The following is a 22,718-nucleotide window of genomic DNA, read 5'->3' as shown; positions in this document are numbered from 1 at the left end:
CCTGTGACCCTCACATTGTACGCATTTTGGCCAACACTACTTACTGGTTGGTCACCCTTCTAGACTCACGCTACAAGAAGAACTTTACATCTCTCCTTCCCGTGGCAGAGAGGTCTAATAAAATGCTGCAGTACCAGTAGGCTGTAGTTGAAGAATTATTAAAAAAAATACCATCTGACAACGCTGGCACCAGAGGTCACAGTTCCTTGGACAACCAAAAAGTGGAGACTAGGGAGACACACACTAGATGCAGCAGAGGTAGGGGAACATTCTCAAAGGTCTGGGCCAGATTTCTCCAAACCTCCCAGGGCCTAGGCCCTGATGCGTGCGATACTCTGACATGGAGGGAAAAGTTTTGGAAGATGCTGAAGGAGTACCTAACTGACCATTTCAGCATCCTCCCTGATTCCTCTGTGCCTTATAACTGTTGGGTATCCAAGGTAAACACATGGCATGAACTGTCTCTCTATGCCTTGGAGGTCCTGGCCTGCCTTCCACTAGCGTGTTGTCAGAGAAAGTGTTTTGTGCCGCCAGGAGTATTATAACCGATAGGTACATCTGCTTGTCAACTGAAAATGCTGACAGACTGAGTGTTATAAAATTGAACAAGGGCTGGTTTGGGCCAGACTTCCATACACCACTGGATGACAGCAGCAGGACATAAACTCAAATCCAGTATTCTTTTTTCTGGTCTATTTGCATGCACCCCTTCTCACCAAAACATGGGTATACGCTTCAATATTTCTTCCTTTTTAAGATAATCCTTTAATCGTCCCACCATGGGGAAATTCAGAGCATTACAGCAGCAAGGCAGGAACAAGTACAAGTACAGATACAGATGCATAAAGGCATTACATTGACAGTAGGTAGGTACATATAGGAAAAAACAAAAAAAAGATATAACCGGACTATCACAACTTTGGATCTATCAGTTCACTGTTTGGGTCGTTCTCCGTTTTGGACAGTGCTGGTTATACAGCCTAACTGCAGCAGGAAGGAAGGACTTTCGATAGCACTCCCTCTCACATTTAGGATGAAGTAGCCGGTCATTGACAGTACTGCACATCTTTGTCACGGTCTCATGCATGGGATGGGAATCATTCTGCACCATGTAGCTCACCTTGGCCAGTATCCTTCTGTCGCCTACTTCCTGAACTGGATCAAGGGGGTATCTCAGGACATAGCTGGCCCTTCTAATCAGTTTGTCCAGCCTATTCCTGTCCCTGGTTGATATGCCACTACCCCAGCACGCCACACCAAAGAAGATGACTGATGCCACAACAGAGTTGAACAAGGATGCAAGGAGTGCCCCCTAACTCTGAAGACTCTCAGCCTTCTGAGCAGATAAAGCCTACTGTGGCCCTTCCTGTACACTGCATCCAAGTGATGGGCCCAGTCAAGCTTATTATTGAGGATCACACCAAGGTACTTATAGGTGTCGACTATCTCAATGTCATTTCCCTGAATGTTCACCACTACTGGTGGATTTTTTTCCCTTGCGAAAGTCCACCACCAATTCCTTGGTCTTGCCGGAATTAATCCTCAGGTGGTTCCTCTGACACCACTCCACAAAAGCTTGGTTAGTATCTCTGTACTCTTTCATCTTCTCCTGTGATGAGGCCTACTATTGCAGAGTCATCAGAATACTTCTGCAAGTAGCAGCTAGATGAGTTGCACTTAAAATCTGCAGTGTACAGTGTGAAGAGAAAAGGGGCAAGAACTGTACCTTGAGGTGCCCCTGTATTGCAGATCACCATGTCTGACACACTGTCCCGAACCTTTACAAACTGAGGTCAGTTCATGAGGTAGTTAAGGATCCAGGTGGAGAGTTGGAGGTCCACACCAACAAGGCCCAGCTTGTCTCTCAGTAGACCTGGCTGTATGTTATTAAAAGCACTAGAGAAATCGAAGAACATTATTACAGTGTTCCCAGGTTTCTCCAGGTGTGATAGAGTCCTATCTAGAAGGTGGATAATGGTATCATCCACACCAATGCCTGGCCTGTAGGAAAACTGGAGAGGGTCCATATCCGAGCTCACTAGAGGATGGAGACGTGTGAGAACCAATCTCTCTAGTACCTTCATCAGGTGTGATGTCAATGCTACAGGTCTATAGTCATTAAGGTCTTTCGGATAAGGTTTCTTCGGAACTGGTACCACACACGATAATTTCCACAGTTGTGGTACTATAACTATTCTCAGGCTCATATTGAACACATATGTAATGATCTCACTCAGCTGGTGCCCACAGGTTTTGATTAGCCTTGCACTGATGCCGTCAGGACCTGCAGCCTTCAAAACTTTGATCTTATCCAGTTCTTTTGCAACCTAGGTACTTGTGAAGAACAGACCCTGGCTCAGTTGACAAGTTGCAGCAGGGGGTGAGGTTATTGTAGCAGAGAGGTGTGAATGGTATGCAGGGGCAGGAGCAGCCAGTGTATGATTAAATCTGTTAAAGAATAGATTAAGTTCATTAAGCCCCTCTTTATCTACAACCATCCTGGAGACAGTCTGTCTATGCCCAGATATAGACTTTAGACCCTCCCAGACTTCATGAATCCTTTTCTGTGACAATTTCAGTTCAATCTTTCTCTTATAATTAGCCTTTCCCTGCCTGATTAGATTCTTCAGATCTTTCTGCACCTCTCTCAGCCTGCCCTTGTCACCTGATCTAAAGGCCAACTTCTTCTCTTTGAGAAGAGCCTTTATTCCGGGGCTGATCCATGGTTTATTGTTAAAGAAGCACCTCACTACTTTTGTGGGTACCGTGTTGTTTACACAGAAATTAATGTGTGTGAGACCATCCATGTCATCACCATAGGAATCTTGCAGCACATCCCAAGTGGTTGTTTCAAAGCAGTCTCTCAGAGCATCATCACTCTCCTCAGTCTATATCTTCACTGTGCGAGTGACAGCAGGTTCTCTCTGTACAAGTGGCTTGTACACGGGTTGTGGGTGCACTCGGTTGTGATCCGATCTTCCAAGGGTGTTGTCCTCCTCTTCCACCACCATATCAACAAGATGATCATGCTACCCTCACTATAACTTTTTTAAGAGTATTTATGATGTCCGCTTTAACAATTTTTAGAGGCCTACTTCGAACATTCTTATATATATATATATACTGTATATATATATATATATATATATATATATATACCCCCCAAGGGTAAATGATTTACAGCCCCTGCAATTAGTGCATGGGCATTGCCAGTCTAGGATACCCACTCCTTAACAATGTGAAAAAATGCTCTCTGAGGCCCTCCAGCACGTCTCTTCAAAAGAGCAAAGAGCATTGGCAGTCCTCCTTCTAACTTTTGGCATCCCTTGCTCTTAGTGCTTATACTTTACCAGTGTGGGAGACCCACTCCTTAGCAATGGGAAAAAATGTGTTCTGAAATCCATCCAATTTGACAGGGTTACTTGCGTTCCTCCAGACTTTGCGGCTGCCACATACAAGAAAAAGTCTTTTCAGGGCTGGTACAAATCCCTTCTATATTCTACAAAAATACCTCTCTTATCTGCAATATGTCTATGGTGAGTTGTTGCAGTAGGTATAGCGTATGACAGGCATTTAGTCATGGATTATTGCATTATACATCCTAAGCATTGCTACTATTTTTTTCCATGCACTCATTGACAAATTCATGTTTTTTATGCCACAAATTCATGTTTTTTATGGTGTTCTGTACTCAGAAATTCCTCAAATCAGGCAAAATTAAATGATTTAATGTGTCCATTCATAGTTTCACTGTAGCATCTGTATGTAAGAGGTAGTGATGGGAGACTATGCTACTGTATCTGGAATTAACACTTCTTAACTCTCCAGAACGTTGTTTTCCTCTATTTCTGGGTGATTCTTGTAGCATGTTTGGGATAATTGTCCTTCTGGAAGACCCATGATCTACACACTACTGTCTGGCCTCTGTTCATCATTGTCCTTCTTTTCAGAGGTGAACAAAATTGTGGCAATGGACACTGCCAGATGATAGGCCAGACAGCATTCACAGTGCCTCCATCTGCCTCATTATAGGAAATCTTCCTCTGGGGGTTCTGTTTCAATCATGTATTTCAAAGATTTACCGTATATACTCGAGTATAAGTCGATCCGAGTATAAGTCGACCCCCCTAATTTTGCCTCAAAAACCTGGGAAAACTTATTGACTCGAGTATAAGTCTAGGGTGGGAATCGCCGAAGATACTGGTAAATTTCAACAATAAAAATAGATAAGAATAAATGCTGCACAGTGAATAATGGTGGCCCAAATACCGTAATGCTGCACAACATATGACCCCATAAATGCTGCACAGTGAATAATGGTGGCCCAAATACCGTAATGCTGCATAACATATGCCCCCATAAATGCTGCACAGTGAATCATGGTGGCCCAAATACCGGTACCGTAATGCTGCACAACATATGCCCCCATAAATGCTGCACAGTAAGTACCATAATAGTGGCCCCAATGCATGATTTATTGGCCAGGTGATAGGATTACCGGTAATCCTATCATGTTGCTGCTGCCCCTGCTGGAATTAAAAAAAAAAAAAAAAAACACTATATACTCACCTCCATTGCTGACAGCTGCTCCTGAGCGTTACCGGCTCTTCAGTGACTCAGGCAGAGGGTGCGTGCTATCCACGTCATCGCGCCCCCTGTACGTCACTGCCAGAAGACGGAAGGCGGGAGAGAGCGGCGCGCCGGGAGAGCGCGGCGCACAGCGACTTGTAACACCGCCGCCGGGACACTGACAGGCTGCAGGGGACCGCAGACACATACCAGGGAACGCGGAGACGACGGGGACCAGGTAAGTTTGAACCGTGACCCGAATATAAGTCGAGGGGGGTCTTTTTCAGCCCAAAAAGGGGGCTGAAAAACTCGACTTATATTCGAGTATACATAAAAACCCTGGTTTAAGCGCTCAGCATAGAGCGCTGGATAAATGTGATCCAAGCCTTACTGCAATCTTTGGGTGGCAGAATGAAAAAATCAACATCAAATGAAGAATTGGTTTTATTAATTTTTTATACCGTTCCTTCTGTGATATAAGCGATTAGGCGACTTTATTCTTCGGGTCGGTGTGATTACAATGATATCACATTTATATCAGGTTTTTTAAATTTGCCTGCTGTCACACACAAAAAGACGCTTTTTTGTAAAACAAGTTTTTGCATCACCATATTTTGAGAGCTATAATTTTATCATATTTCTGCCTACAGAGTCATGTGACAGCTTTCTTCTGTGGGACGAGTTGATGTTTTTATTGGTACCATTGATGACATTTTTGGGTCACTTTCTCTTTCAATTTTTGGGAGGCAGCAATGAACTAATACCAGCTATTGTTTTGTTTATTTTTTTTTTTTAAAGCCATTTCACGTGTAGTAAAATTGATAAGGCAGCTTTATTCTTCGGGTCAGTATGATTACAGTGATACCAAATAATATAGTTTTTTTGTGTTTTGTCACTTTTACGTAATAAAAACTATTTTATGGAAAAAATAATTATTTTTGCATAGCTTTATTCTTAGAGCTATAACTTTTTTTCAAGCCTCCATACAGCTGATGGAGCTGTATGGAGGCTTGATTTTTGCGGAACAAGATGAAATTTTCTGATACCATTTGTATTCACATTGATATTTTTGATTGCATTTATTCTACTTTTTGTTTGGCAATATGATGAAAAAGCATTGTTTTTTGCTTTATTTTAATTTTATTTTTTACGATGTTCACTGAAGGCGTTAACTAGTGGAACAATTTAATGGGGCGAGTCGTCACGGAGGTGGCGATAACAAACATTTGTACTTTATTTATTTAATTACATAAAAATATAAATCTACCAGAAGAATATATTTTTAGTTTTTTTTATCATTTTCTGAATTTTTAAAAATATTTTTACATTTTTTTTAACTTTTTTACTTTGTCCTACTATGGATCTTTCCCTTTCAGTAGCCTGATCGTTGCCATAAACCATAGCAATACATACGCCTTGCAATGGCTTATAACTGTGCTGCACTGACACAACCTCCTAAGACTGTGCTCTGTACATGGTCTGAGGAGCTTGACGTAGCCTGGTGACCCGGATGTCATTACGGGTTACCAAATGGAGGGCAGAGGGGGCTCACTCCCTCTGTCTGCCTTGTAAATGCTGCAAATGCTTTAGGGGTTAAAGTGCAGCACTGAGTGCCAGATGTCAGCCTTTAGAATAAGTACATCCAAGGTTGGTAAGTACCATGACATACTAAGTCGGGAAAAGGTTAATTAAACACACGCTAACCGGTACAGAGTCAGCGTTCACCACAAAGAGTTACCGTATTTAATCTTACTTCATACAGTGGGTGAAATAAGTATTGAACATTTCACCAAATGTTTAAGTAAATATATTTATAAAGGTGTTCTTGACAAGAAATTAACATCAGATGGTGGCAAAAACCCATTCAATCCACAGAGGCAAAGAAATTAAACCTTACATGTCCAATGTCCATTTTTAAGTTATGTTTAATAATGAGAAATGACACAGGGAAAAACTATTGAACAGATGAAGAGAGAGAGAGGTGAAAACAGCCATGGAAAGTCATGACACCAGCTGAGATCTATCAGTAATTACAGTTGTGCTCAAAAGTTTACATACCCCTGCTTTCCTGGTCTTTTGTTTCAAGAAAATATGAATGATAACACCAAAACTTTTTCTCCACTCATGGTTAGTGGTTGGGTGAAGCCAATTATTGTCGAACTACTTTGTTTTCTCTTTTTAAATCATAATGACAACCCAAAACATCCACATGACCCTGATCAAAAGTTTACAGACCGTGGTGATTTTGACCTGATAGCATGCACAGAAGTTGACACAAATGGGTTTGAATAGCTACTAACATCCTCACCTGTGACCTGTGACAAATGCCAGGAAAATTGTTCGGGATGCAAAGAAATGCCCACAAATGATATCAGCTGAAATAATAGACTCTCTGAAAGCTAGTGGCGTGGCTGTTTCAAGATGCACAATAAGGAGGCTCTTGAAGAAAAATGGGCTGCACTGTTGAGTCACCAGAAGAAAGTAAAATGACCCTGATCAAAAGTTCACATACCCCATTTCTTAATACCATGTATTGCAACCTCTATCATCAATCACAGCTTGAAGTCTTTCATGGTAGCTGTGGATGAGGTTCCTTATTTTCTCAGATGGTAAAGCTTCCCATTCTTCTTGGCAAAAAGCCTCCAGTTCCTGTAAATTCCTGGGCTGTCTAGTATGAACTGCGTGCTTCAGATCGCCCCATAGAGACTCAATGATATTGAGGTCAGGATACTGAGATGGCCACTCTAGAACATTGACTTTGTTCTGCTGTAGCCAATGACAGATTGACTTGACTTTGAGTTTTGCATCTTTATCATATTGGAATGTCCTAGTACGTCCCATGTGCAGCTTCCGGGCTGATGATTGCAAATGTGCCTCCAGTATTATCTGAAACCATGCTACATTGATCTTTCCTTCAACTTTGACCAAGCTTCCTGTGCCTTTGTAGCTCACACATCTCCAAAATATCAGAGATTCACCTCCGTGCTTTACAGTAGAAATGGTGTTCCTTTCATCATAAGCCTTGTTGACCTCTCTCCAAATGTAGCATTTATGGTTGTGGCTAGAGTTGAGCGATACCATCCGATACTTCAAAGTATCGTATCGGATGGTATCGGCCGATCTTTAAAAAAAGTATCGGTATCGCCGATTCCGATACCGGAAGTCCCATTCAAGTCTATGGGACTTCCGGTATCGGAATAAGAAAAACCCTTTCCTGCCCTTGTACAGCCTCTCTGGGGTCTGTACGGGCCTTTCGGGGGGCTGTGCCGGCCTGCCAGGGGGTCTGTGCAGGCTCCGGTGGTCTGTGCCGGCCTGCCGGTGGTCTGTGCAGGCTCCGGGGGGCTGTGCCGGCCTGCCGGGGGGCTGTGCCGGCCTGCCGGGGGGCTGTGCCGGCCTGCCAGGAGGTCTGTGCAGGCTCCGGTGGTCTGTGCCGGCCTGCCGGTGGTCTGTGCAGGCTCCGGGGGGCTGTGCCGGCCTGCCGGGGGGCTGTGCCGGCCTGCCGGGGGGCTGTGCCGGCCTGCCGGTGGTCTGTGCAGGCTCCGGGGGTCTGTGCAGGCATCGTCCGATGGGACTACAAGTCCCATCTGGCGATGCCTGCTACCATGACAGTGATTGACACATTAGCCAATGATGGGACAGTAGTAGTCCCATCATCCGGCTAATGTGTTAAATGTAAAAAAAAAATAAAAAAAAAATTACATGCTACATTCATACTACATACTACATACATGCTACATTCATACTACATACTACATACATGCTACATTCATACTACATGCAACATACATACTACATATATACTACATGCATGCTACATATATACTACATGCTACATACATACTACATATATGCTACATACATACTACATACATACTACATGCTACATACATACTACATATATACTACATACATACTACATACATACTACATGCATGCTACATACATACTACATGCTACATACATACCACATACATACTACATGCTACATATATACTACATACATACTACATGCATGCTACATACATACTACATGCTACATGCATGCTACATACATACTACATACATGCTACATATATACTACATACATACTACATATATACTACATACATACCACATACATACTACATGCATGCTACATATATACTACATGCATGCTACATACATACTACATATATACTACATGCATGCTACATACATACTACATGCTACATGCATGCTACATACATACTACATGCTACATACATACCACATATATACTACATACATACAATACATTCATACAATACATACATAGACATACAGTACATATAACATAGAGTAACATACTTACCAATACTTGTCACATTGTTCCCCGAAGCCATTGTCGTCTACGGAATAAATATTAACATAACAAACCACAAAAATACTCACCCACGATCCGAAGCAGTCCACGAGTGTGTCCCACGACGATCTTGGGTAGAGAACTGCAGCATCAGCTGATGCTGCCGTTCTCTACGGGCTGCAGGAATCCAATGACGGAAGGTAGGTATCCTTCCGCACTGTATTCCTCCGCCACTTAAAAAAAAAAAAAGTCCCTAGTCTCACTTTATGCCATTGCTGTGTGGGAATTTCCCACACAGCAATGGCATAAAGTGAGACTAGGGACTTTTTTTTTTTTAAGTGGCGGAGGAATACAGTGCGGAAGGATACCTACCTTCCGTCATTGGATTCCTGCAGCCCGTAGAGAACGGCAGCATCATCTGATGCTGCAGTTCTCTACCCAAGATCGTCGTGGGACACACTCGTGGACTGCTTCGGATCGTGGGTGAGTATTTTTGTGGTTTGTTATGTTAATATTTATTCCGGAAAGACAATGGCTTCGGGGAACAATGTGACAAGTATTGGTAAGTATGTTACTCTATGTTATATGTACTGTATGTCTATGTATGTATTGTATGAATGTATTGTATGTATGTAGTATATATGTGGTATGTATGTAGCATGTAGTATGTATGTAGTATGTATGTAGCATGTAGTATGTATGTAGCATGCATGTAGTATATATGTAGTATGTATGTAGCATGCATGTAGTATATATGTAGCATGTATGTAGTATGTATGTGGTATGTATGTAGCATGTAGTATATATGTAGCATGCATGTAGTATATATGTAGTATGTATGTAGTATGTATGTAGCATGTATGTAGTATATATGTAGTATGTATGTAGTATATATGTAGCATGTATGTAGTATATATGTAGTATGTATGTAGTATATATGTAGCATGCATGTAGTATATATGTAGTATGTATGTAGTATATATGTAGCATGCATGTAGTATATATGTAGTATGTATGTAGTATATATGTAGCATGTATGTAGTATGTATGTAGCATGCATGTAGCATGTAGTATGTATGTAGCATGCATGTAGTATATATGTAGTATGTATGTAGCATGCATGTAGTATATATGTAGCATGCATGTAGTATGTATGTGGTATGTATGTAGCATGTAGTATATATGTAGCATGCATGTAGTATGTATGTAGTATGTATGTAGTATGTATGTAGCATGCAGTATGTATGTAGTATGTATGTAGTATATATGTAGTATGTATGTAGCATGCATGTAGTATGTATGTAGTATGTATGTAGTATGTATGTAGTATATATGTAGTATGTATGTAGCATGTAGTATGTATGTAGTATTTTTTTTTTTTTTTTTTTTTTTAACATTTAACACATTAGCCGGATGATGGGACTACTACTGTCCCATCATTGGCTAATGTGTCAATCACTGTCATGGTAGCAGGCATCGCCCGATGGGACTTGTAGTCCCATCGGACGATGCTTGCACAGACCCCCGGACATCAGCACAGCCCCCCGGCAGGCCGGCACAGCCCCCCGGCAGGCCGGTACAGACCCCCACAGGGTGCACAGCCCCCCGGCAGGCCGGCACAGCCCCCCGGCAGGCCGGCAGAGACCCCGGGCAGTCCACACAGCCCCCCGGCAGGCCGGCACAGCCCCCCGGCAGGCCGGCAGAGACCCCCGGAAGGCCCGAAATGACGGCGCATCATGATGCGCACACACCGCGCATCATGATGACGTCAGGCCGTCAATCAACTGAACTTCCGATTCCGATGCCGAATTCCGATATTGAAAAAATATCGGAAGTCGGTATCGGAATTCCGATACAGCAAGTATCGGCCGATACCCGATACTTGCGGTATCGGAATGCTCAACACTAGTTGTGGCCAAAAAGTTCAACTTTGGTCTCATCACTCCAAATTACCTTGTTCCAGAAGTTTTGAGGGTTGTCTCTGTGCTGATTTGCGTATTGTATGTGAGATACGTTGTGGAATTTGTGCAGTAATGGCTTTCTTCTGGCGACTCGACCATGCAGCCCAATTTTCTTCAAGTGCCTCCTTATTGTGCATTGGGAAACAGCAACACCGCTAGTTTTCAGAGAGTCCAGTATTTCAGTTGATGTTATTTGTGTGTTTTTCTTTGCATCCCAAACAATTTTCCTGGCATTTGTCACAGGTCACAGGTAAGGATGTTATCTTTAGTAGCTATTCAAACCCATTTGTGTCAACTTCTGTGCATGTTATTAGGCCAAAATCATCAAGGTATGTGAAGTTTTGATCAGGGTCATTTGGATGTTTTGGGTTGTCATTATGATTTTAAAAGAGAAAACACAAACTACTGTTTGACAATAAATGGCTTCACCCAATCACTAACCATGAGTGGAGAAAAAGTTTTGGTGTTATCATTCATATTCTCTGAAAAAAAGGCCAAGAAAGCAAAAATTCTGCCGGGGCAAGTAAACTTTTGAGCATGACTTTAGAAAGCAATACTGGTACTTAGTAAAAAATAATACCAGCTAGTTTAACTGATGGCATCTAAAAAGGTGTTTCATTACCAAGGTCCAAGGGGTAACATTTCTCCTTGCGGAGAGTGAAATGTCAAACCTGACATGCCAAGGTGAGGAGACTTTTAAGCCGCAATGCTCCTCTGGGAAATATGCAAATTGTCTCTTCAGAGAGGAAGAGGAGTAGAACTCTAGTTCCACCTATAGGAAGTAGCAATCCTAAAAGTCAATGACGACTCTTTAACCCCTTTACCCCCAAGGGTGGTTTGCATGTTAATTATGAGGCCAATTTTTACAATTCTGACCACTGTCCCTTTATGAGGTAATAACTCTGAAATGCTTCCATGGATCCCAGTGATTTTGACACTGTTTTCTTGTGACATATTGTACTTCATGATAGTGGCAACATTTCTTTGCTATGACTTGCGTTTATTTGTGATAAAAAATGGAAAATTTTGAAAATGTAGCAATTTTCCAAATTTGAATTTTTGTGCCTTTAAAACAGAAATATGTCACACAAAATAGTTAATAAATAACATTTCCCGCATGTCTACCTTACATCAGCACAATTTTGGAACCAAAATTTTTTTATGTTAGAAAGTTATAAGGGTTAAAAATTGACCAGCTATTTCTCATTTTTAACACCTTTTTTTAGGGACCACATCACATTTGAAGTCACTTTGAGTGGTCTATATGATAGAAAATACCCAAAAGTGATGCAATTCTAAAAAATGCACCCCTGAAGGTGCTCAAAACCACATTCAAGAAGTTTATTAACCCTTCAGGTGCGTCACAGGAATTTTTGGATGTTTAAAAAAAATGAACATTTAACTTTTTCTCACAAAAAAATACTTCAGGTTCAATTTTTTTTATTTTACCAAGGGTAACAGGAGAAATTGGACCCAGAAAGTTGCTGAACAATTTGTTCTGAGTACACTGATACCCCATATAAGCAGGTAAACCACTGTTTGGGCGCATGGCAGAGCTCAGAAGGGAAGGAGCGCTGTTTAACTTTTCACTGCAAAATTGGCTGGAATTGAGATCGGAAACCATGTCGCATTTAGAGAGCCCCTGATGTGCCTAAACAGTGGAAACCCCAACAAGTGACACCATTTTGGAAACTAGACCCATTAAGAAACTTATCTAGAGGTGTGGTGAGCACTTTGAACCCTCAAGTGCTTCACAGAAGTTTATAATGTAGAGCCATAAAAATAAAAAATCTTATTTTTTTCACAAAAATTACTTTTTCGCCCCCATTTTTTATTTTTCCAGGGGAACAGGAGAAATTGGACCCAAAAGTTGTTTTGTAATTTGTCCTGAGTACAGTTGTGGCCAAAAGTATTGACACCCCAGCAATTCTGTCAGATAATACTCAGTTTCTTCCTGAAAATGATTGCAAACACAAATTCTTTGGTATTATTATCTTCATTTAATTTGTCTTAAATGAAAAAACACAAAAGAGAATGAAGCAAAAAGCAAAACATTGATCATTTCACGCAAAACTGCAAAAATGGGCCAGACAAAAGTATTGGCACCCTCAGCCTAATACTTGGTTGCACAACCTTTAGCCAAAATAACTATGACCATCCGCTTCGGGTAATCATCAATGAGTTTCTTACAATGCTCTGCTGGAATTTTAGACCATTCTTCTTTGGCAAACTGCTCCAGGTCCCTGATATTAGAAGGGTGCCTTCTCCAAACTGCCATTTTTAGATCTCTCCACAGGTGTTCTATGGGATTCAGGTCTGGACTCATTGCTGGCCACCTTAGAAGTCTCCAGTGCTTTCTCTCAAACCATTTTCTAGTGCTTTTCGAAGTGTGTTTTGGGTCATTGTCCTGCTGGAAGACCCATGACCTCTGAGGGAGACCCAGCTTTCTCACACTGGGCCCTACATTATGCTGCAAAATTTGTTGGTAGTCATCAGACTTCATAATGCAATGCACACGTTCAAGCAGTCCAGTGCCAGAGGCAGCAAAGCAACCCCAAAACATCAGTGAACCTCTGCCATGTTTGACTGTAGGGACCGTGTTTTTTTCTTTGAATGCCTCTTTTTTTCTCCCGTAAACTCTATGTTGATGCCTTTGCCCAAAAAGCTCTACTTTTGTCTCATCTGACCAGAGAACATTCTTCCAAAACGTTTTAGGCTTTTTCAGGTAAGTTTTGGCAAACTCCAGCCTGGCTTTTTTATGTCTCGGGGTAAGAAGTGGGGTCTTCCTGGGTCTCCTACAATACAGTCCCTTTTCATTCAGACGCCGATGGATAGTTCGGGTTGACACTGTTGTACCCTCGGACTGCAGGGCAGCTTGATCTTGTTTGGATGTTAGTCGAGGTTCTTTATCCAACATCCGCACAATCTTGCGTTGAAATCTCTTGTCAATTTTTCTTTTCCGTCCACATCTAGGGAGGTTAGCCACAGTGCCATGGGCTTTAAACTTCTTGATGACTCTGCGTATGGTAGACACAGGAACATTCAGGTCTTTGGAGATAGACTTGTAGCCTTGAGATTGCTCATGCTTCCTCACAATTTGGTTTCTCAAGTCCTCAGACAGCTCTTTGGTCTTCTTTCTTTTCTGCATGCTCAATGTGGTACACACAAGTACACAAGACAGAGGTTGAGTCAACTTTAATCCATGTCAACTGGCTGCAAGTGATTTAGTTATTGCCAACACCTGTTAGATGCCACAGGTAAGTTACAGGTGCTGTTATTACACAAATTAGAGAAGCATCACATGATTTTTCAAACAGTGCCAATACTTTTGTCCATCCTCTTTTTTATGTTTGGTGTGGAATTATATCCAATTTGGCTTTTGGACAATTCTTTTTGTGTTTTTTCATTTAAGACAAATTAAATGAAGATAATAATACCAAAGAATTTGTGTTTGCAATCATTTTCATGAAGAAACTGAGTATTATCTGACAAAATTGCAAGGGTGTCAATACTTTTGGCCACAACTGTATGCTGATACCCCATATGTGGGGGTAAACCACTGTTTGGGTGCATAGCAGAGCTCTGAAGGAAAGAAGCACCATTTGACTTTTTCAAAGCAGAATTGGCTGGAATTGAGATCAGACGCATGTTGCGTTTGGAAAGCCCCTGATGTGCCTAAGCAATGGAACCCCCCAATTCTATCTCCAACCCTAACCCCAACACACCCCTAACCATAATTCTGTAACCATAATTCTAACCACAAACCTAACCCTAACACACCCCTAACCCTAATCCCAACCCTAACAACAACCCTAACTTTAGCCCCAACCCTAACTTTAGCCCCAACCCTAAACCTAACTTTAGTCCCAAACCTAAACCTAACTTTAGCCCCAACCCTAACTCTAACCCCAACCCTAACCCTAATGGGAAAATGGAAATAAATACTTTTTATTTTATTATTTTTCCTTTATTAAGGGGGTGATAAAGGGGGGTTTGACTTACTATTTATAGCAGGTTTTTATAGTGGATTTTTATGTTTGGCAGCTGTCACACAATAAAAGACGCCTTTTATTGCAAAAAATGGTTTTTACATCACCACATTTTAAGAGCTATAATTTTTCCATATTTTGGCCTACATAGTCATGTGAGGTCTTGATTTTTGCAGGATGAGTTGATGTTTTTATTGATACCATTTTTGGGCACATGAAATTTTTTAATCACTTTTTATTCCAATTTTTGTGAGGCAGAATTAACAAAAACCAACAATTCATGAATTTCTTTTGGGGGTGTTTATACTGTTCCATGTGTAGTAAAATTGATAAGGCAGTTTTATTCTTCGGGTCAGTACGATGACAACAATACCTCATTTATATCTTTTTTTATGTTTTGGCACTTTTGTACAATAAAAACTATTTCATACAAAAATAATTATTTTTGCATCGCTTTATTCAGAGAGCAATAACTTTTTTATTTTTCCAGTGATGGTGCTATATGCCGGCTTGTTTTTTGTGGGATAAGATAACATTTTCATTGGTACCACGTTTATTTATATCCATCTTTTTGATCACGTGTTATTCCGAATTTTGTTCGGCGGTATGATGATAAAGCATTGTTTTTTTACCTTGTTTTTTTAATGGTGTTCACTAAAGGGGTTAATTAGCGGGACAGTTTTTTAGGTTGGGTCATTATGGACGTGGCAATACAATATATGTGTACTTTTATTGTTTAGATTTTTTTATTCAAATGGTGATTTAATCATAGAATTAAATTGATTTTTTATTATTACTATTTTTTATTAATTTTTTATATTTTAAAATTTTTTTAAAAATATATATATTTCATTTTAACTTTTACACTGTGTCCCACTATGGGACATTCATTTTGTGCAGGCTGATCACTTTTATAGCATGCAGATCTGCATGCCATATAAGCTGTCAGCGCTGCACTCTGTGCACACTGACCTCAGAGACTTCCTGACATGCACTGTGTGTGACAGGAAGTTTCTGAGCTCTGGTAGCCCAGATGTCATAATGACAACATTGGGTTACCATGGGAGAAATCGGGACCCCGCGTCATGCAGTGGGGTCTCCGATCCAAAGGCAGAGGGGGTGTCAGAGCTGACAGCCCCTCTGCCTGTTCCCGGAACACTGCGATCATTTTTGATTGCAGTGTGCCAGGGGTTAAAGTGCTGGGAGTGCCGAGTGTCAGTTGTGAGAATCAGCTGACACCCGGCCATGATCAGGCGCGCTCCCCCTGTGAGCGTGCTGATAGTGTATGATGTACTATTCCATCCATGGGCATTAAGTCCCAGGGCACATGGACGGAATAGTACGTCCAATGTCACAAAGGGGTTAATGAGCCTTTTCACATGACTTTGGATAAAAACCAAAATCTCAAATTGCAGACACTGTTAGAGGCTCGTTCATGAGTCAGCTGCCCAAAAGGGAGCCTATTCTAAAGATGATGCATAATAAAGCATGCAAACATTTTGCTGATGACAAGCAGACTAAGGACATGGCTTACTGGGACCATGTCTTGTGGTCTGATGAAACTAAGAGAAATTTATTTGGCTCAAGATGGTGTCAAGCATGTGTGGCAGTAACCAGGTGAAGAGTACAAAGACAAGTGTGACTTGCTTACAGTCAAGCATGGTGGTAGGAGTGTCATTTTTTGGGGCTGCATGAGTGCTGTCAGCTGGGGGGAACTACAGTTCATTGAGGGAACCATGAATGTTAACATGTACTGTGACATACTGAAGCAGAGCATGATCCCCTCCCTTCAGAAACTTGGCTGCAGGGCAGTATTCCAACATGATAACGACCCCAAACACACCTCCAATACAACCTTTTCCTTGCTAAAGAAACTGACGGTAAAGGTGCTTGACTGGCCAAACATTTCTCTAGACCTAAACCCTTTTGAGCATCTGTGCGGCATTTTCAAATGGAAGGTGGAGGAGCACAAGGTCTCCCACATCCACCTGTTCTGTGATGTCATTACAGAAGAGTGGAAGAGGATTCCAGTTGCAACCTGTGAAGCTCTAGTGGACTTCATGCCCAAGAGAGTTAAGTTGTTATGCAATTTCTCCTGAGTATGCTGATATTCCAGATGTGGGGAAAACTACTATTTGAACACATGGTAGGGTTCGAAAGGGATGCAGCACTGTTTGGCTTTTTGAACGCAAAAATGTCTGGAATCGAAAGCAGATGCCATGTTGTGTTTGGAGAGCTCCTCATGCACCTAAACAGTGGAAACCTACCACAAGTGACCCGATTTTGGAAACACGCCTCAAGGGTTTTATCAAGGAGTGTTGTGAGGATTTTGAACCCAAAGGTAATGCCCAGAATTTGATAACATTAGTTTGTCATACTGAATATGTTGTTATGAATGTTGACTGCAAGTGCTCACTACTCGAGTTTGCATCAGGTGCTCGGGAATGCATTGTGTATTGAAGGTATTCGAGCGACATGCTATAGTCCCCACCCTGCATGTTTTGAGACTGTTGCTGGAAATTAAAAAAATCTGCCTGCCATTGAGTGTATGGCAGGCAATCACTGCATGTTTTTTGTCTGTCTAACAGCAGCAAAACTTTCAGGGAGGAGACTTGAGCATGTCACTCAAGCACCTGCAATTCTTGGTGCACACTTGAGCACACCGATGCAAACTCAAGTAGTGAGCACTTGTGCTCAATACTAGTCGTCATATTGTCATAATTTTTTTCTTACTTTTGCAAAATCAATAACCCTAACCCTCAACTGTAATCCTAACCCTACTCCTCAACCCTAACCCACAACCCCAATCCTCAACCCTAACCTCAAACCCTGATTCCAACCCCAACCCTAACGCTAATCTGAATGGCAAAGAATGAAAGAAAGAAATATAAATTATAAATTGAAAAAAAATTAATCGGACTAAGGGGATGACACAGAAGGTATAATATACTAATTATTGGTTTTTGATCACTGTGAAAGGGTCTCTCACAGTGATCAAAATGAACCAATACGAAAAATACCTTCTGTTGCTTGGTTTTGGATGGCAGAAGTCGGTAGGCGCCCTTCACATGCCTTGTTTTTCAGGAAGAGGAGCCTGTGGACCAGGAGACGGAGCAGGAGGGACCGGTATAAGGTGGAGGTGGAGGGAGGATATAATTTCTCTCTATTCTGACATGTATTTCATGTCAGAAGAGAGAGAAATGATTTTAATAGTGGCCACACTAGCAGAAAATCTGGCCCTGATCACGTTCTCCAGGGTCTCAGCTACCCCTGGTAGTTGAGACCATGGAGATTTTCAGAGTCTGGTGGGTGCCGCATCCTTATTACTGATCGAGGAGGGAACAAGGTCCCTTAGTGGTCACCATTTTAATGCGTATTGATGGTCACTCAGGGGTTAAACATTTACCTTAGCTTTACATAACACTTAGAAATTAAATGTCCTGTTTTTTTTCTTGCAAAGTTGCATTAGAGATCATAGTTTAATAGATATGCCATGTAGTGGAAATAAAAAGACCTTGGTAAATTCAGAGAATGAAAAAAGGTGACAGAAATCAGATAGGTGAAGATGATTACAGAAATCTCTGAGTGTGCCATACAGAGCTCACTTCTGCATGGCAGGGAAGAGATAAGCGAAAATGAGAATAATTTTACAAATACCACTAGAGGGCGATACATCACCAGGATTGCTTTCACCCACGCATAGAATACCAAGTTAGTGTGATCTGGGTGTTAGATCGCGTGCCAGGAATGTAGCCCTAAAAATCTTGAAAAAGATTAAGCGATATTAGCAGTAATGGAATAGTAATCTGCACTTAAGGGAAACACCAATGAGACAGTTTGCAAATTATACACTTTACTTTAGGCAATAGGAAATAGAACTTTGCATAATCTCTTTTATTAGTAATGCCTCAGACTTTGTACAACATTTTTGGATGTCAATTATTTTAAACTTTACAAATTTGTATATCATTTGTCCCCATTCCAAAGGTCACCTGCTCCAATGGTGTTGAATTTCATATTAACTGGGATAACGCCAGAAAATATGCTGGAGGAATATCCTGTAGTCATTGGTCCTGGTCTACCTAGAATTAGTACTAGTAATACATACCCACAAGGTGATGCAACTAAATCCTAAACTTAGGGAAGCAAAGGAAAGGGTGCTTTCTAAGGGTACATTCTCATGGGAGGAATATGCTGTGGATTTTTCCCTGCTGAGTGAAATTCTCACGAAATTTCATTCACACAAAATGTTCAGCATAAGATGACAACCATTGCGAATTTCAACAGCATGTCAATTTATGCCATAAATGTCCATAAGGACAGTCCAACATACCTTAAATGGGACAGTTTCCATCCAAAACACATAAAGAACTCTATTATCTATAGCCAAGCCATCAGATACAATCGTATATGTTCCAACCCCATGGATAGAGACAAACACCTTGGTCGCCTCAAAAAGACCTTTTTGAATCAGGGTTACCATCCAAGAACAATTGAAAACCAAATTACAAGAGCCACCAGATTGTCAAGGAATCACCTGCTACATTACAAAGCTAAAGAAGAAAATAACCGAGTGCCTCTAGTAGTCACCTACAACCCAAATCTGGAGGTGCTAAGGGGAGCTGCACGGAAATTACAACCTTTACTACAAAAAGATGCCCGATTAAAATCCATTTTTCCAGACCCCCCACTACTGTGTTTTAGGCAGCCCCCAAATTTAAGAAGCATCATTGTCAGAAGCTCCCTGTCCTCTCCAACAGCTGCAGGAACCTTTCCTTGCAACCAGAAAAAATGTAAAACCTGTCCATTTATAATGACCACGGACAAGATAAAGATCCCCAACTCACATCAGGACTACAAGATCCCAGGTACTTTCACCTGCATTACATCTAATGTGGTGTACTTAATTATTTGTACTAAATGTCCAACTGGGGGTCTGTATGTGGGGGAGACAGGGCAAAAGCTTAGAACAAGGATGAATGCTCATCGTCACACTATAAGAAAAAAAAGAATGGATCTACCTGTGGCAAAACATTTCTGTATCCCTGATCACAGCAGCATGGATATGAAATTACTGGTATTGAAAGGTAACTTCACATCTCAGAGAGAGAGACGAGTTTGGGAGTACAAATTTATGACGAACTTTGACACTCTCAGTGCTGGAATGAATGTGTCGCATGGATTTATGTCTTTTTACATCAATTAAGGAATTTCCTTTTAAAACCTTGCGGGACAACACAGAACTAGACCCCAATCAGAGGACCATAAAACATCCAGACTCCTTATCTATGAACTGGTCCAATGTTTATATTTATGTTTCTCCCTCTCCCATATTGATAGTTCTGCTTCACGTCACTTGTCTTATCTATTGCATTTTTTCTAGGCTGTATTGTGCATAAATATGTGACTTCAGATTTTGTATTAGTCTAGCCTGATGAAGAGACCTGAGTAGTCTCGAAAGCTTGCAATGTGTTACCATCTTTTCAGTTAGCCATTAAAAGGTATCAACTACTGAGGACTCTCAATCCTGAATATTTTTCTATCCACTGGCTAACACGGTACAAAGATATACATCTTTCCTGTATCAAAATGGAGGATACCAGAATGTACCGCATCTTTATGGAACTAAAACCACTTCTGAAAAAACGTGCACAAATGGACAGCGACATTTTTTTCTTATCTAAATGCAAAAAGGAGAATCTAATTCCCAAAGGACTCTGGATTACAAACCCAATTCTTCATACCTACAATACCCATTATGCACAAAACCTTTGTCACAGGACTTCTGAGAGACTAAGGAACCACCTTTTACATGTCTGCTACAGCATAAGGAGTAAAGTCCAGGGGCAATTTGAAACTCTGAGGAAAACACTTACAGAAAGCACAGAGCAAAAATTACAACAATACTACAACAAACTACGGACCTTTCTGGTTCATAACAAGGAAAAGAAACTACACAGACTGCGTCTCAATTCAGGACTCTATACAAACAGATACAAAACAAATCCAAAACCTGACAACTTGGACAACCACTCCATTCCAGACACAAAAGCATCTAACTGTGTCATCAATCTCTCAGATTATAAACCCAACAAAGTGGAACTGGCCGTGCTTTCTAGAGGACTCTCATTTTGTCCCACTAAGGCCCTAGATAAAACTGAACTCTGCAGTGATATGGAACAGTATTTCAGGAGACTGCGCCTGAGGGAATATTTCAATGATACAGAAGATTCAGAAAACACTCAGACCGAAGGAAAAGGGATCGTAACAACTAGGAAAAGGTCAGACTGGACACCTCCACCTGGACGCAACCCTCATTTGGATAAATATATAGACTCCTTCAGACATTTGATAAAATCCACAATCATAGACACTAACAGGAGACAAGCATCCAACATCAGTGCCCAGGAGAGAAAGGCCATACAGTCTTTAAAAACCAACAAAGAAATCATCATTAAACCTGCTGACAAGGGAGGTGCAATAGTCATGATGAATACATCAGACTACATGAAGGAAGCAAACAGGCAACTTATGGACACATGCTACTATAGAAAATTGGAGTCGGATCCTACACAGGACTATTACAAGGAACTAAACAAGTTGGTTTCTTGTCTGCCTGACCAGTCCATAAGAGCTGGCGATGACCTGATACCAGAGACTCCAAGAATAGGGACATTCTACATGCTTCCCAAAATCCACAAATCTGGAAATCCAGGAAGACCAATTATTTCATGTGTGGGCACCCTCACTGAGCAGGTATCTGGATGGGTAGAGGGTATTCTTAAACCACTGGTGAAGTATACATCCAGCTACATTCAGGACACAACTGACCTATTGAATAAACTAGCAGCAATAGGTCCTCTACCAGAAGGAACCATCCTGGCCACCATGGATGTGGAATCTTTGTACTCTAATATCCCACACCAAGATGGTTTACATGCCTGCAAATTCTTCATGGAAAACACAGGGACTGATGCTGATGCTGTGGTGAAACTTATAAAATTCATCCTCACCCACAATTACTTTGAATTTGACAACAGGATCTATCTACAGGAGACTGGCACAGCTATGGGAAGTAAAATGGCTCCACAGTATGCAAATCTTTTCATGGCCAAGCTTGAACGCGATTTTTTGTCCTCATGCCCCATCAGGCCCCTGGGCTACTACCGCTTCATTGATGATATTTTAATCATCTGGACGGAGTCTGAGCAACAGCTAAAGACGTTCCACGAACAGTTTAATCAATTTCATCCCACCATCAATTTTACACTCAACTACTCCAGTACCGAGATTAATTTTTTGGACACCATCATTAAGCTAAAAAACAATGAAATAGAGACATCCCTGTATCAGAAGCCAATCGACAGTCCAACATACCTTAAATGGGACAGTTTCCATCCAAAACACATAAAGAACTCTATTATCTATAGCCAAGCCATCAGATACAATCGTATATGTTCCAACCCCATGGATAGAGACAAACACCTTGGTCGCCTCAAAAAGACCTTTTTGAATCAGGGTTACCATCCAAGAACAATTGAAAACCAAATTACAAGAGCCACCAGATTGTCAAGGAATCACCTGCTACATTACAAAGCTAAAGAAGAAAATAACCGAGTGCCTCTAGTAGTCACCTACAACCCAAATCTGGAGGTGCTAAGGGGAGCTGCACGGAAATTACAACTTTTACTACAAAAAGATGCCCGATTAAAATCCATTTTTCCAGACCCCCCACTACTGTGTTTTAGGCAGCCCCCAAATTTAAGAAGCATCATTGTCAGAAGCTCCCTGTCCTCTCCAACAGCTGCAGGAACCTTTCCTTGCAACCAGAAAAAATGTAAAACCTGTCCATTTATAATGACCACGGACAAGATAAAG

General features: G+C 41.2%; 1 protein-coding gene and 1 long non-coding RNA gene across 3 annotated transcripts in view; one reads left to right on the top strand and one right to left on the bottom strand.

Annotated features, from left to right (window-relative positions):
- Positions 1 to 22,718, bottom strand: part of CDH23 (cadherin related 23) — a 1,761,581-nt gene that overhangs the window by 451,595 nt on the left and 1,287,268 nt on the right. The gene's annotated exons all lie outside the window — the stretch shown is intronic.
- The window catches only part of LOC141088721 (uncharacterized), a 400,341-nt gene that overhangs the window by 74,829 nt on the left and 302,794 nt on the right, over positions 1 to 22,718 (top strand). The gene's annotated exons all lie outside the window — the stretch shown is intronic.

The sequence above is a fragment of the Dendrobates tinctorius genome, unplaced genomic scaffold (genome assembly GCF_039654945.1).
Source record: "Dendrobates tinctorius isolate UK_male_01 unplaced genomic scaffold, ASM3965494v1 ptg000040l, whole genome shotgun sequence".
Taxonomy (NCBI): Eukaryota; Metazoa; Chordata; class Amphibia; order Anura; family Dendrobatidae; genus Dendrobates; species Dendrobates tinctorius.
This window is presented reverse-complemented; position numbering and strand designations above follow the sequence as displayed.